The sequence below is a fragment of the Mobula birostris genome, chromosome 5, assembly GCF_030028105.1.
Source record: "Mobula birostris isolate sMobBir1 chromosome 5, sMobBir1.hap1, whole genome shotgun sequence".
Lineage (NCBI taxonomy): Eukaryota > Metazoa > Chordata > Chondrichthyes > Myliobatiformes > Myliobatidae > Mobula > Mobula birostris.
This window is the reverse complement of record NC_092374.1, coordinates 42,022,140-42,035,641: the sequence shown is the minus strand read 5'-3', so window position 1 is coordinate 42,035,641 and position 13,502 is coordinate 42,022,140. Positions and strand designations below refer to the sequence as shown.

The following is a 13,502-nucleotide window of genomic DNA, read 5'->3' as shown; positions in this document are numbered from 1 at the left end:
ACCAGCAAAGTCTCAGGTGAGCCTCACTCTGAAACTAGCAGGGGCAACCAGAAGAAGCAGAGTTAAAGGGGTATACCAATATTAGAAAGACACTGCAGAGAGGATAAATGGTAGCATCTTAATTGTGCACCATGACTCCCAATTCTCTCTTAAAATCCTGCTAACAACTTCAGCTGAGGTGTCAGTCCGCTCTGAGTATTATAAATACCAGTTGACCTAACACACTGACCTCTCATATGTGCAGTACAAACCTTTCTAGATAAACATGGAACCAAAATGAGCAGCATTAAAATTGAACAGGCAGCAAGAGCCCAAGCAAGTGTCTGATTGAAGACTTAAGGAGGAATTATTCACTTCAACTCATTCAGAAGAAGTGTAAATTGCTCTTAATTTCACCATCTCCTCTCACTTGAATGAACATTATGCATCAATAAACTTTCAATGCTATAGAATGGGTTGTCAAACTCAACACTCAGTTCTAATCTTTTGGCTTTCAAAGTCACTTTACCCTGCAGTAGGGATCCTTTGACATTCCTTTGGGTACATTTGACAAATGAAAGGTGAACTATTTATCTTCAGAGGATTGTTTAACTCCTCTCAGCTTGTCACACTGCAAACACTAACAGAAGCAATTCTCTTCAGTAAAACAGTTCAGCAATTATTTCAAACAAACCCAAAGCAACATCGACAATCCAGAGAAGTCATCTGGTTAGTTTCAAGTGGATGTCAACTAGATCTACTAATGCCAAGAGCCATAATTGTGTTAACAGTAGAAGTTCACTTGTATTTGGAAATGTATCTTCCATGCTGTTTGCTGGCAAAATGCAAAAGATCTAAGGCCAGGGACATCTACTCATTGAGGCAGGCTGTACCAAACCACTTTTCATTTCCATCATTGCAGAATACTTGACACAGAGCTGTTCTATTTCACATTACTATTTTAGAAATATTAAAACACACTCATTATTTAATGGACATTTCTAAAAGACATCTTCTTTGGACATTGAGGCAAACAGTTACTTGTAAAGAAGTAAGTTCAATGTATGGATTCAAATATGGAATCAGAAGTAAGAACTGAAGGGGAGCATGGTAAAATGATGCTATGCATATACAACTTTTAATTTATTCCAGTCTGAAGAATGAACCTTCCTTGACGGGACAGGATGTGTGTTGCCGATACCCTTGGGTGCCACAGTAACTTTATTCAGAGTTCAATTTCAGACCATATATATCAAGTTTGTACGTGGGTTTCCTCCAGGTACTCTGATTTCCTCCCACAGTCCAAAGGTGTACTGCTTAGCAGGTTAATTGGTCACTGTAAATAGTCATGTGATTAGGCAACAGTTGAATAGGTGGCTCGCTAGGTGTTGCAGCTCGTTGGGCTGGAGAGAACAGTTTTCTAAATAAAAATAAAAACAAAATAAGTAACTGGCTTAATTGATATATGACTCACATCCACAAAAGGGATTGATGTTTACAGCTTTTGGCAAGGACAAGAAATGCCGCTCACTCCAGCAATTTCCTCATCCCATTTTGAGTAAAATCATGACATTGGAGGAGGCTATTCGGCCCCAACAGGTTTACGCCAGCACATTGACAATCAGATTCCCTCACAAGTTTTCCCTGTTAACCTATTCTCATCATATTCAAATCAACTGTTCACAATTTACCAATGAATGGAAGGAGTCCATCATACTCCCCTCAGATTAGTTCACAACCTTAATCCCTCTCTTCATCAAGTCCCAGTCAAAACATATCAGATTGCCATCGAAGATAACTAAATAGTATACGAAAGGGGCTCAGTACAACCGAGGCTGGGATCCTTCAGCTGAACCTTGTGACTGAAACTTTACAACATGCTGAGATTCCAGTTTTCTGGACTAAAATATTTCTTACAACAACTGCAGGTTTATTTGGAACATGGGTTATGATAGGAAACAGAAGGAACTGATACAAAAATAGATACAGCTTGAATCTGATGGAAATGCTTCCCAAGAGAGTATAATTTGGGTAGTGTGACACCTTTAGAACTGCATGTACTGAGAAATGATTCATTAGATGTGTACAATATAGTTAAAGTCCTTTATATTTCTGTCGAGTGTTTTTCAACTTCATAGACCAGAACTCATGAATTTAAATGACATAAAAATAGAGTAAAGTTAGACATTGTCAGTTCTTTCTCTGCCAGACAATAGCAGACCTGCAAAATAAGTTTATGTCTCAAATTGTAAGAGCAGGTGTGCCACAAAGCAATGTTGCATCAATACCAGAAAAGGAATAGCACTTGTTCTGACTCATAAGTTAAATCCCATGTGATATACACATGGCTGAAGAACAAGGTCAGTGGAGGAATTTGTGGATTCTTTTTTCTAATTGATTCTGAGATTTGCTTTTTTGTTTTTTCTGTTCCTTGACCAGGTAAATAATGGAAAGAATGAAGTGTACTCTTGTTTGAACACTGGCCTAATCATCACAACCATCTGGACAGACTTCATAGACAAGTGGTCTTTCCTTGACCACTAATTTTACTTGTCAGCACTAACTAGCAAGTAATAGTTAACTTTCTATAGCTTTAATTTGCAGTGCACAGGTGGTTGAACTTATGGAACCCTGAGGAAATAATTGGTTTATCATCATTGTCAATGGAGGTAACTAAATGATAACCCACAGTAGCTCATTGTGACACAGAGATAGTGAAAACTTTTGTTTGCAAGTTATCCATGCAGATTATCAGTTCGACAGCCGACGTTTCAGGCCAAGACCCTTCAGCAGGACCTGCTGAAGGGTCTCAGCCCAAAATGTCAATAGTTTACTCTTTTCCATAGATGTTGCCTGGCCTGCTGAATTCCTGAAGCATTTTGTGTGTATTGCTTGGATTTCCAGCATCTTCAGAGTTTCTCTTGTTTGTGATTGAGCCTTGTGGTACATGCTTTCAGGTCTTTGTATCTTCTCTACCTGATGGAAGGGTGAGAGGGAGGAGAGAGAATGTCTAGGACAAGTGGGACTTTTGATTATATTGGATGCTTTAATGAGGCACCGATTAATGATGTCAAAGTCCATGGAGGGGAGGCTGGTTTTCGTGATATGCTGAGTTGCATTCCCAAATCTCTGCAGTTTCTTGCAATCTTGGCCAGAGCTGTTGCCATATCAGGTCCTGATGCATCCAGATAGAAAAAAAATGATTAGTACAGACTCCAAAAGTAGAATTCATTCTTGACACTTGCTGTTGAATGTCTAGGAGTAACACACTAGGGAATAGTAATGTATTAGACATAATAGACCTTTTTTCTTAAGAATGCTTTTAAGATTTTACACTTTGTATAAACCATAGATTCATGATTAATGTCAAATGTCAGGAGGTAAGGAGAAGTCTGCAGAATTTGACTCAAAGATCATTTTTGTCACTACACTCAGAGTCATAGAGTCAAACAACCCAAAAACAAGCACTTCTGAGCACTGAGCTCATACTGACTGTCAACTAACCATTTACACTAACTGTACATTAACCCCAGCACTGACAGTCAGGGTTGAACTAAAGGTAACAGCTCCACTCACTGTACTGTGCAGATGGCAATTTCACAACTGTATTTTAAAGTTATCTGCTGGACAAACTGGATAAGGGAGCAGCTTTTAGAGGGTAATCCACATTTAATTTTTGGGAGTTTTGTTTTAAAGGATACTAAATTGGAAGTCAGGTCCAGCATGAGGATGGAAGAAAGGTTGGTTGCATTTGAAGATATTTAATACTCTCATTAGGAGTATTGAATTGAATTTATTGAATTTAAATCTTACATCTGTCCCACAAAGTAAAGGAGTAAAAATCTTTGTGTTATGACTGTCACAATGTACAGACATATGAATTTATAAGTCAAATGGCTTGGCAAAAGAAGTTGTCCCATAGGTTGTCCTGACTTTAATGCTGCAGTACCATTTGCCAGATGGAAGCAGCTGAAACAGTTTATGGTTGGGGTGACTGGTGTCCTCAATGATTTTCCAGGCCTTCTTTATGCACCTGCTGCTGTAATTGTTCTCAGTGGAGGGAAGTTCACATCACAGATGCTCTGGACTGTCCGTACCACTCTCTGCAGTGCCCAGTGGTCAAGGTTGGTGCAGTTTCCGTGCCAGACAGTGATACAGCCAGTCAGGATGCTCTCAGTGGTGCCCCTATAGAAGATCTTGAGGATTTGGGGGCTCACGCCAAACTCCCTCAGTAGCCTGAGGTGGAAGAGATGCTGTTGTGCTTTTTTTTTTTTTTTTTTTAAAAAACCACACAGCTGGTGTGTATGAGGTTCGCTGAAAAATGGAGAAGTTCACTCAAGGAAAAAGGAAGACATTTTTTGCATGAAGCTGGAGGAAGTGGATAAAGCCCTTAATCTGTACTTTGCATCAGTATTCACCAAGAATATGGATTAAATGATGGGAATATTAAGAAAAAGGTGATGTTGATGGTGCCTTGTAAATCATTAACATGGATTAGACACCAGGGGATCTTGGATCTCTTGGGATACTAAGGGAAACAGGGAGGCAATGTGGATAGCAGAGAAGGTTGCCAAAGGATCCAAGATATAGATCAGTTGGAAATTTAGGCAGAGAAATAGTAGGACTTTGATCTGCAAACATGACATGTTGCATCTTTGGTGGTCAAATGCAAGAGGAAATCATACAGCAAGTGGCAGGACCCTTTAAAGCTTGATCTGCAGAGGGATCTTGAAGTCCAAGTATCCAAGTAGCTTTGATACTTGACCTTGCCACTTCCTCCTTACCGCTTGTGGGAAACAAAACCCCACTGCCTGTGCCCCTACTCACACCAGGTCTCATTGCCCCAACTTCCCTCTGCCTGATGAGGTATAATGAGTTGAGGACCTCCATTATTAAATCTAAATTGTGACATCCTCCCCAAGCTTCCCTGCACTCTACCTCACTTTTATCCTTTTAAGATGCTCTTTTTGAACATTCCTTTGACTATCTGTCCTTTGATTTACTTGTGTGATCAGTGTCAGATTTTGTTTCATAATGCTCTCATTTTTTTTTTTTTTTTTTTTTTTTTTTTTTTTTAAAAAGATATACAATGTAATCTGTAGATATCTATAGGAGTGAGTTGCCAGGCTGGTTTTGGTCTGGGTTTTTAATGGTGAACTTCCATCTCCAACTAGTGGACTACCAAGAGAGGCTGAGACCAGATAGACCCAAGTGCAGAGGCAAACATGGAGTTGAACAAAGAATTTTTACTGGCTTACCCTCTGGATTGCCACCAAATTACTCTGGTACGTGCAGGAGTTGGGATGGCAGCAGATGTTTGCTATTTCAGCCAGATGATTTCAGCGAGCTCATGAAGGGTGAACAAGGTCTGCAGGAGCACTCACTCATGTCCACTCACTGTGACTTCTTGGTTTGCCAACACTGATCATCCTCTGCCAGGTAAACGAATGGCTCAGTCTTAATGCAGACGAGGTGGTTGCCGGGCTGGCTTGTTGTTATGATGAAGTTCCACACATGAACTACCAGGAAAGGCTTAGATTAAGTGGACCCAAGTGCAGAGGAGAACAGAGATCAGGATGGAGCTGAACAAAGAATCTTAACTGGTGGATTGCTTTGTAGAAACAACAGGTTAGAACTCAAGAACCACAACGCAGTGTAGGTGTACTCAAGGCTGAACAAAGCCAAACAAAAGAGAGGAAACTTAAATAGAGGAAAAAAAAGCAAAGCACACTGCACTGATAACTAAAACAAGACACAGGGGAAAATTATCAACTAATAATCAGGGGAAGAGAAGTGTCAGGACCTGTAGGACTCTGGTGCCTATTGGTGATCAGGCTGAAGCCTGACAGAGAATTAAGTGATTTATCCTATGAGGAAAGATTAGTCTACAGCTCAGTACTTAAAAGGAGAAAGCTGTAACATACCTATGAAATATTATGAAAGGAGCTAGCAGAACAGATATAAAGATGTTCACTTATGTAGGGATCAAGAACTTGAAAACTAGAACTGTTAAGATAAATAATATTCTGAAAGGAAGTTCTGGTGATAGGAGATTCGTTAGTGAGGGGAATAGACTGGAGGTTCTGATAATGAGAACAAGATTCCTGGATGATATGTTGTCTCTCGGGTGCCAGAGTCCAGGATATCTTGGATTGAGTTGGTGGAGAGGTTGTGGTGGTAGACGTTGGTAAGACCTTAGACAAAGCTAGGAATCAAAAGATTGAGCATGGTGCAACTAGTGTCCTGAGCTGCCTATCTTTCAGTGCAAGTAGTATCACATGAAAGGTGGACAATAGTGCTGAAGATGAGGTAGCTGGTTTACAAAGAGAGGCAATATGTACTGAGAAGAGGCTGTTGATAGGGCAAAATTGCAGTCAACAGGATAAGCTGCGACATAAAATTGGACAAAATCAAAAAGTGTAAATACAGGACTGAAGGTGTTGTATCTGAATGCATACAGTATATAGAATGAGGTAGATGAACTTGCAGTACAGTTGCAGATTGACAGGTATGATGTTGTAGGCATCACAGATTCATGGTTGAAAGATTATAGCTGGAAGCTCAATGTCCAAGGAGACATATTGAATTGAAAGGATAGGCAGGAAGGCAGAGGGGGTGACATTGCTCTGTGGTAAAAAATGAAATCAAATCATTAGAAAGAGGGTCAGAAGACAGTGACTCATTGTGGATAGAGTTAAGGAACTGCAATGGTAAAACAACCCTGATGAGAGTTGTATACTGACCCCCAAACAGTAGTAAAGATGTAGCCTACAAATTATAATGGGAGATAGAAAGTGCATGCCAAAAGGGCAAGATTACAATAGTCATCGGGGATTTCAATCTGCAGATAGATTGGGAAAATCAGGTTGGTGCTGGATTACAGTGCCTTTGAGATGGCTTTTTAAGAGCAGCTCATGGTTGAGTCCACTAGAGGATCAGCTATTCTGAATCGGGTGCTGCACAATAAACCAGAATTGTTTAGAGAAGTTAGGGTAAAAGAAACCTGAGGGGCAAGTGATCATAATATGAGTGAATTCTCCCTGAAATATGAGAAGCTAAAGACAAATTTATCAGTTTTACAGTGGAGTAAAGAGAATTACAGAGGCATGAGAGAGGAGTAGGCCAGAATTGATGGGAAAAGAACACTGGCAAGGATAATGGCAGAGCAGCAATGGCTGAAATTTCTGGAAGCAATTCCAGGAAGGCACAGTACATATACATTCCAAAGAGGAAGAAGTTTTTAAAAGGAAAAATGACAACCATGGCTAACAAGGGAAGTCAAAGCCAACATTAAACCCAAAAAGAGGGCATATAATGCAGCAAAAATGAGTGGGAATTTAGAGGATTGGATAGCTTTTAAAAACAACAGAAGGCAACTAAAAAAGTAATTAAGGTAAAGGTGGAATATGAAAGTAGTCTAGCCAATAATATTAAAAAGAACTACCAAATGTTTCTTCAGATACCTAGAGTGTAATAGGGAAGTGAGTGGATAGTGGATTGCTGGAAAATGATGCTGGAGAGTTAGTAATGGGGGACCAACAAAATAGTGGATGAATTCAGTAAGTATTTTGCAACAGTCTTTGCAGTTGAAGACACTAGCCATATGGTGTCGGTTCCAGGTACCAAGGGGCATAAAGAGTGTGAAGTTACCATAACTAGAGAGGTGGTTCTTGGGAAGCTGAAAGGTCTGAAGCTAGATAAGCCACTTGGACCAGATGGTATACACCAAAGAATTCTGAAAGAGGTAGGTGAAGAGATTGTGGAGGCATTAGTAATGATCTTTTAAGAATCACTCGATTCTGGAATAATTCCAGAAGATTGGAAAATTGCAAATGACATTCCTCTTTTCAAGAAAGAAGGGCAGAAGAAAGGAAACTATAGGCCAGTTAGTCTGACCACAGTGGTTGGAAAGATTTTGGAGTTCATTATAAGGATGAGGTCTCAGGGTACTTGGAGGCGCATGATAAAATAGGCCGTAGTCAGCATGGTTTCTTAAGGGAAAATCTTGTCTGACAAATCTGTTGGAATTCTTTGAAGAAATAACAAGCAGGACAGACAATGGAGAATCGGTTGATGTTGTGTAATTGGATCTTCAGAAGGCCGTTGACAAGGTGCCATACATAAGGCTGCTTAACAAGTTACGAGCCCATGATATTACAGGAAAGATTCTAGCATGGATAAAACAGTGACTGATTGGGAGGAGACAGAGTGAGAATAAAGAGCCTTTTCTGACTGACTGCCAGTGACTAGTGGTGTTCCACCAGGGTGTGTTGGGACCAATTATTTTTACATTATATGCCAGTGATTTGCATGGTGGAATTGATGGTTTTGTTGCAAGGTTTGCAGATGATATGAAGATAGCTGGAGGGGTAGGTGTCATAGTCCGGTCCCTGAACTCTGCATTCCAGTTCACGGTCCGGTCCGTGGACTCAGGACTCCGGGTCTTCCAGCTGTCCCTTGATTGAGTTAGTCATAGGCACCTGATTCCCATCTTGGGGCTTGGAACATAAGTAGCCTTGGTGTTGAGTGTGAGCTGCTGGTTTGTCTTGTCAGTTTCCCAGGGAGCAACCTACTGGTGGAAGGCTACAGTGGCCACTTGCTACCTTTAGGCTGCGTTATAGAACCATCACTTCATGGAGCCTTGCTGTCGGTAGTCAGAGCCCTCTTTGTGGTATGGATTTGGCTGTTTCCTGGGCCAGCTGAGTGGCTGCCAGCCACTCTGAGTTAGGTAGGGATCCAGCTGTTTCTGTAGCCAGCTGAGGTTGCTGGCCGAACTGTGACTCGGAGCAACCCCGATGCAGAGAAGGAACTGTCTGTTGTTCTTTGGTGTTTGTCTCCTCTTGTCCTCGCTTCTGTGTGGTAAGTCAGGCTGTTTTGCCATTACCCTGCAGGGAGACCTGGTTTTGTCTTGTCTTTGCCTTTGTTGGGCAAGTCTGGCTGTTCTGCTGTTACCCAACAGGTGGACCTGTCCCACCTTGGTGTGGAAATAAAGTTGAGTCTCTGCTTGTTTAAGGATAAGTCCCAACTCTATGTCTATGTACTGTCCAGTCTCGTGTTAGTGTTGTGTTAAAGATGAGTCGTGTTTGCGTTCCCAGCTTTTCAATGGATAAATCCTGGCTCTATGTTGATGTACAGTTCCCAGTCTGTCTCTGAGCTCCAGCCTCCGAGTTATCAGCCTCTGCATTCCAGGAACCCAAGCCTCGAGGATCCCACAGCCAGGATCCAGGAACCCAAGCCAGAAGGCTCTAGCCTGCAACCAAGCTTACGACCCAAGGCCCCAGCCTGAAGCCTCAAGAGCAAAGACCCCAGCCTGCCTCCAAGCTCAGGGCTCTAGATCCCAGCCACGTCCTGTCCTGAAGCCATGTCATGTCCTTGCCTGGTTCTGGGGTCCGAGCCCAAGGCAAGACCCAGGTTCTGGGTCCTTGTCCAGTCTTGGGCTCAGAGTCGAAGCCTTGTCTCCTAGTCCATGGTTTCTAGTCCTGGTCCCGCTTTCCCTAGCCCAAGTCTGCGTTCTTGTCCCTGCTCCTGGTCTGAATCCTGTCACGTCCCTACTCTAGTCAAGTCCTGTTCCTTGTACTTCAGTGTGTCTCACATGTGGGTCCGTTCCCAATGCCCTCAGTATGACACCAAGTAGTTTTGAGGAAGTGGAGCAGCTATAGAAGGACTTAGACAGATTAAGAGAATGGGCACAAAATGGCAGATGGAATATAATATCAGGAAATGTATGGTCATGTACTTTGGTAGAAGAAATGAAAGAATTGACTATTTACTAAATGGAGAGAAAATACAAAAAAACTGAGGTGCAAAGGGATTTGGGAGTCCTTGTGTAGGATTCCCTTAAGGTTCATTTGCAAGTTGAGTCAGTGGTGAGGAAGACAAATGCAATGTTAGCATGCATTTCAAGAAGACTAGAAAATAAAAGCAAGGATATAATGTTGAAACTTTGTAAAGCACGGGTGAGGCCTTACCTGGAGTATCGTGAGCAGGTTTGGGCACCTTATCTTCGAAAGGATCTGGAGGGTTCACGAAATGATTACAAGATCGAATGGCTTGTCAAATGAAGAGCATTTGATGGCTCTGAGCCTGTATTCACTATAATTCAGAAAGATGAGGGGTGAAAGGTAAAAGGCCTTGATAGAGTGGATCTGGAGAGGATGTTTCCCACAGTGGGGGAGTCTAAGACCAGAGGACACAACCTCAGAATAGAGGAGCTTCTTTTCAGAACAGATGAGGAGGAATTTCTTTAGCCAGGGAGTGGTGAATCTGTGGAATTCTTTGCCACTGTCAAATGTGGAGGCCAAGCCAACTGTATTTAAGGCAGAGTTTGATAGACACTTGATTGGTCAGGGCATGAATGGATATAGGGTGAAGGCAGGAGATAATGGCTGAGAGGAAAATTGAATCACGCATGATGAAATTCCAGAGCAGGGCTGCTCCTATATCTTGTGGTCTTGTACTGATTGCTTAATACCTCTGAAGTATGGAGCAGGTGTACTAAAAGGAGATTGGGGTAAAAAGATATACAGAAGGATTAGAAAATATACCCTCAACTGTGTGGCTAAGTAAGCTTCGAAAATCATCTTCCAGTTTTCCAACAACACCACTGTTGATGGCTGAATCACAGGGAGAGAGGAGTTAGTGCACAGGGCAGGGTATGTCAGCATGAACAGCATCTCCACCACGATAAAGCAATACCGACTCTGATGAGGTAGGTCACGTCATGTGGATGTCTAACTCACATCTCCCCAAACACCTCTTATTCCCAGTCAAAAGGTCAGCAAGCCACTGTTGGGCTCACTCTTTGAGGAAATAACAGGCAGGATAGACAGAGGAGATTCAGTGGATGTTGTTTATTTGGATTATTAGAAGGCCTTTGACAAGCTGCTGCACATGAGGCTGCCCAACAAGATTATAGCCCTTGGCCTTGCTGCAAAGATACTAGCATGGATAGAAGATTGGCTGGCTGGCTGGGAGGCAAAGGGTAGGAATAAAAAGAACCTTTTCTGGTTGGCTTCTGGTGACTCATGGTGTTCTGCAGGGGTGTTTTATATATATCAATGATTTGGACGATGGAACTGATGACTTTGTGGCCAAGTTTGTGAACAATACAAAGATAGCTGGAAGAGCAGGCTGTGTTAAGGAAGCAGGAAGTCTGCAGACAGACTTGAACAGATTGGGAGAATGGACAAAGAATTGGCAGATAGAATATAGTGCAGGGAAGTGTATAGTTATACAGTTCAATAGAAGGTGTAAAAGCTATTTCCTAAATGGGGTGAAAATTCAACAATCAGAAGTGCAAAGGGATTTGGGAGTATCATGCAGGATTCCCTAATGATTAACTTGCAGGTTGAGTCAATGACAAGGAAGGCAAATGTAATGTTAGCATTCATTTAAAGAGGATTGGAATACAAGAGCAAGAATGTAATGCTGAGGCTTTATAAGGTGTTGATCAGACCACACTTGGAGCATGATGAGCAGTTTTGGGCCCCTTATCTAAGAAAGGATGTACTGGCATTGGAGAAGGTCCAGAGGAAGTTCATGAGAAAGATTCTAGGAATGAAAAGGTTAACATCTGAGCAGCATTTTATGGCTTTGGGCCTGTACTCGCTGGAGTTTAGAAGAATATGAGGGGGGTCTCATTTAAACCTATTAAATTTGAACAGCCTAGTTAGTGTCAATGTGGGGAGAATGTTTCCTGCAGTGGGCAAGTCTAGGGTGAGAGGGCCCAGCTTCAGAATAGAGGGACATCTATTTAGAGCATAGATTGAGGAGGAATTTCTTAGACAGGGGTAGTGATCAGTGGAATTTATTGTCAGAGACAGCTGTGGAGGACAAGTCATTGACTATATTTAAAGCAGACATTGATCGGTCATTAGGGCATTTAAGGTTACAGGGAGAAGGCAGGAGAATGGGATTGAGAAGGATAATAAATCAGCCATGATGGAATAGCAGAGCAGACTTAATGGGATGAACAGCTTAATTCTGTTCCTATGTCTTATGGTCTTGTGGACAAAGCAAACACTTCAAAAATAACATCAAAATCAGTCTGACAAAATTCAACATTACATCTAAAAACTGGAAGATATCGCACTCAGTTGACACACCTGGAGGAAATCTGTTCAAGGGAGTTATGCTACATTAGAACGACATCTGCTGTGCCACAGGGAACAAGCAGCAGCTGCAAAAGCGGATGAACAATCAAAAGGCTAAACCACTAACCACAGCCACCACGTGCCAGTGAATCTACTTTCTTAAAATCTTAAGGAGACTTGGCATATCAGCAAATATTCTAGCAAATTTCTGCCGATGCACTGATGAAATTATCTTGATTAGTTACATCATGGCCTGGATCGGCACTTTTAGTAAACAGGAACACAAAAGGCTACAGAGTGTGGTGCACATAGCCCAGTCCATCATGGGTACAGCCCTTCCCACCATTGTCGCCATTTACAGGAAGCAGTGCCTCAGGTAAGCAGCATGTATCAAGGATCCTAACCATCCGAGTCATGCACTTTTCTCATGGCTGCCATCAGGCACAAGGTATGGAGGCCTGATGTCCTACACCATCAGGATCAGAAACAGCTCCTTTCCTACAACCATCAAGTTCTTGAACTGACCTGCACCACCCTAACTCTACCTCAGCAACAGAAAACTACAGACCATCTCTTTCACTATCAGGGGCTTGTCTCTATTTTTTTTGGTTGTGCACTGAAGTCTTGTTCTGAACAGTCATTTTCTTTGCTGTCCTGTTTAATTTATGTGTGACTTATGTTCTACTGTTGTCTGACTCTGTATGACTGATTCTGGTACAAGCAAGATTGTCATTGTGGCCGTACCTCACCGCACTTGTGCACATGCTAATAAACTTGATTTGACGAGGTGGAGAAGACAGGGTGTGTGAGCAGCAAGACCTATTGCAGAGCTTTGGGCTGAATAGCTTGTTTTTGAGTTTTTTGTTTCCAAGTAAAATTACCTTGGTATGAGTCACGTACAGGGAAATGGATAAACATTCGGCAGTATGAATCAGTGTTAAATCTTACTGGGCATATCCAGGTATACAAGAACATAGGAAAATACCCTGTTTCTCACTTGTTCATGTCTTTAGCGGATGTTAATTTTTATTGAAACTTCAGGGATTCTGCAGATACTGACGATCCTGAGCAAAACACACAAATACTGGAGGAAGTCAGCAAGACAGGCAGCACCTATGAAGGAAAATCATTGCTGTTTCTAGTCAAGACCCTTCACCAGGGCAAGACCTCTTGACCCAAAGCATTGACTGTAGCCATCCATAAACACTGCCTGACTTCCTGCAGTATTTTGTGTATTTTTACAGTTCCTAATTGAAATCAGACCCAAAGTAGAGATTTATAAACAATAGGGCTAATTCTCAAAGTGTTTGGTGCTGGTGAGAGTCTCAGTATTCCTACATCTCTCAGCCAGGCAACTTACCATTTTCTGATTAGGGCTCCCACAGGCTTATTAGGGAAATAACTCCTCACAAGCAAAATATTTTGATTTCT

The 13,502-nt window shown here is 41.9% G+C and overlaps 1 long non-coding RNA gene across 2 annotated transcripts in view; it reads right to left on the bottom strand.

Moving 5' to 3' along the window:
* Window positions 1-2,020: 2,020 nt before the first annotated feature.
* LOC140197242 (uncharacterized) overlaps window positions 2,021-13,502 on the bottom strand; it is a 63,880-nt gene continuing 52,398 nt past the window's right edge. For both annotated transcript variants that reach the window (XR_011885886.1, XR_011885887.1), the window contains exon 3: window positions 2,021-3,154. This is a non-coding gene — a long non-coding RNA (uncharacterized lncRNA). The remainder of the gene's footprint in view (window positions 3,155-13,502) is intronic.